The sequence below is a fragment of the Xyrauchen texanus genome, chromosome 39 (genome assembly GCF_025860055.1).
Source record: "Xyrauchen texanus isolate HMW12.3.18 chromosome 39, RBS_HiC_50CHRs, whole genome shotgun sequence".
NCBI classification, from domain to species: Eukaryota; Metazoa; Chordata; class Actinopteri; order Cypriniformes; family Catostomidae; genus Xyrauchen; species Xyrauchen texanus.
Window position 1 is genome coordinate 22,703,082 of NC_068314.1, and position 2,891 is coordinate 22,705,972.

General features: G+C 39.8%; 1 pseudogene; it reads left to right on the forward strand.

Annotated features, from left to right (window-relative positions):
- Positions 1-490: 490 nt before the first annotated feature.
- LOC127632704 (keratin, type I cytoskeletal 13-like) lies at positions 491-2,460 on the forward strand (annotated as a pseudogene).
- The last annotated feature ends 431 nt before the right edge of the window (positions 2,461-2,891 follow it).

The following is a 2,891-nucleotide window of genomic DNA, read 5'->3' on the forward strand; positions in this document are numbered from 1 at the left end:
TGTGTACTTCAGGGGCACCAGATGAGCAGTTTCCAGTTGACCTCTTTGGTACCAAAAATAATTATGAAACATTATGTGTATGTCAGAGTGTATATGTGAGAAAGAAAAAGTGTAGAATAACTGATAAAAGGAAGAAAGTTGGTACAAAACACTTGCTCAAACACATACCTAATAGTCTTATTGCACTCCCTCTGTAATCTCAAAGGTAAAGGCATTACAGGAGCGCTGATTTAAATAAAAGACATTCCTTTGAAGCTTCCTCACTAGGGTAGAAACTGAACGCTGGACACAACACCGCTGGTGGTTGCAGCAAAGTCTGACGCGCACACACAAACACTACTCCTCCTCCCATACTCAAAGTTCAGGACCCAGCTTTAAGCTCCAAATCTATAAGAGGACAGCGATGGACTCAAAGGCACTACCCTCTTCAGGACAACTCTATCTGTTTCCAGTAGTGTCTTCTCTGATTTCATTTCATCATCCAACAAATATGTCATGCTGTGTCTGCACATTGTCCTGCCAAGGGCTCAAGACCATGACTTCAAAGAACATTATCATTCTGCGTCAATGTGGTACGATAGTTCCTTGAGCACACAAAGCCTACAGTGTGTACTGCTGTGCTTTTGGAGAAGGCACTCGCATCTCTTTCTCCTCTTATCACCAGGGTGGTTGCTTCCCTGATCTCAATTACAGAATTGGTGGAGGATATGGATGTTATGGTGGACTGTACAACACAGGACACAGTGAAGGATTTGGAATCTTGGCTGGAGGCTTCTGTGGAGATGATAGTGACTACGTCCAGCTGAAAAAGAAGGCCACCATGCAGTACCCGAATGGCCATCTGGCTTCCTACCTTGAGATTGTGCACTCTCTGGAGGCTGCCAATTGTAATCTGGAGAGGATGATCCAGGACAACTATGACAGAAGTCGGGCGATCTGCCAGAGGGACTACAGTGCCTACTGGAACATCATCAAGTGCTTGAAGGAAAAAGTACAACTATGAATAATAGAGGAAATTAAGTGGGGGGAATTTTCAAATAGATTGCAAAAATCCTGTCTGATATCTAAGATTATAGTGAATTCTTGAGCACTGAAATTCCAATGAATATAAAAGTTTAATCTGTTTGCATAGGGTCTGAAAACCAGAGCAAATAATCACATGGGTACTATCAGTGAGCTAATACAAAGAGGAATAAGAATGAAAAGCCTCCTGAAAATCCTAAATTAAATTCAGTTGTGAAACAAGATGTCATAAAATATATGGAAAATGGAAAGTGACTGAACTGTAATCCTCTTTCAGCACTGTTTTAAAAAGTGCTAGATTTCTTTATTCCATCTATTCCATCATATTTATACATGCTCTACACTGATACAATTGTTTATATCAATGCTCTTTGTTATGGATTAGAGATGTGACTATCCACAATGCAAACATACTCCTGCAGATTAACATCTCTGAACCGGCTGATAATGACTTCAGGATACATTGAGTTCTCTTAAACAATTCTGAGAACTTTCCTCTGAACTTAGAAACAACTAGTTTTAAAGAGACAGTGCAACTGCTTTAGTTTAACTGTACAAAGAACAAAAAATGGCTGAAAAATTATATCTGTATCCTTCTTACCTATCAACTAGATACAAGCATGAGTTAAAAAATGCAGCAGTGTGTGGAGGCTGACATCACGTACCTGTGTCGGTTGTTGGACTGGACAACCCTGACAAAGGCCGACCTTGAGATACAGATTGACGGTCTACAGGATGAACTGTTACGTATGAAGAAGACAACAAGAGGTTTGTAGTAGTCTTCCTTTTGTAAATCAGCTATGTGTGATTGGTCCTGAAAGTTTGGGCCTTAATAATTACAAAAAATGTAATAAATCCAATAGACATGTGAAATACCTTATGATTAAGTCTTATTATGTGTACAGGATGTTGCAGGACTGATGTGTGAGTTTTCAGGAACAGTGAATGTGGAAGGGGATGTTGCTCCTCAGAAAGACCTGAAAAAGGTTTTGAATGAGATTCGTTGTCATTATGAGGCCATCATAGAGAAACACTGCAGGGAGCAAAAATTCTGGTTCAAAGCTTTTATGTCCTTTGGTGGTGAATCCAAATTTGTTTTTATACCTCTGCTAAAAAAAGAGTAGCATTGCTTTTCACCAGCTGATGTTGTCTATCATGATATTCTCAGCAGGGAAATTGAAGTGTGATGATTAGGGAAAAGAGTGATGATAACATTGCAAAACCACACTGCATGGCTTATTGATTTCTGAAATATTACAGTTCTGTAAATGTGTGTTGTCTGTGTGTTTCTGAATCTTTTAAGGCTGCACAATTGGTCAAAAAGTGGTGGTCATCAGCACAGTGTCCATAGAAACCTCCAGGTCCCGGATCTCAGATTTGCGATGCACCACACAGTGCCTGGAGATCGAGCTACAGTCTCAACTTGGCATGGTATGAAGGAGTAGAACACAGGAAATGCAGATTGCGGGAGATATACATACAACACTGGTTAATATTTAATATAATTGTCAGGGACTTCATTTTATGTTCCTGTATTTCCAGAGTTTGGACATGCACTTTAATTGCACCTGTTGGTGGAATTCCCAAACTCCAAATGCATGGACAAACTTTGTGCTGAGAATGGACACGGTTCTCAGACGTCTTCTCTAATGACCTATTTCTCAGAAAAACATTAAATTATGTTTTGCGCAACTTCATAAACATCCCATAATTTGTGCGAATTTTCCAGCCAATGCCCAGTTGTGTGTTGCACTGGTTCGAAACAAATCACTTAGATGTAGCGTTCTCAAGAAAATTGGATAAGAAGTAGCGCATAGCCCTGCACCCAACATGGGTATAAAAACAAGCTAGTCCTTAAAAAATCAGTG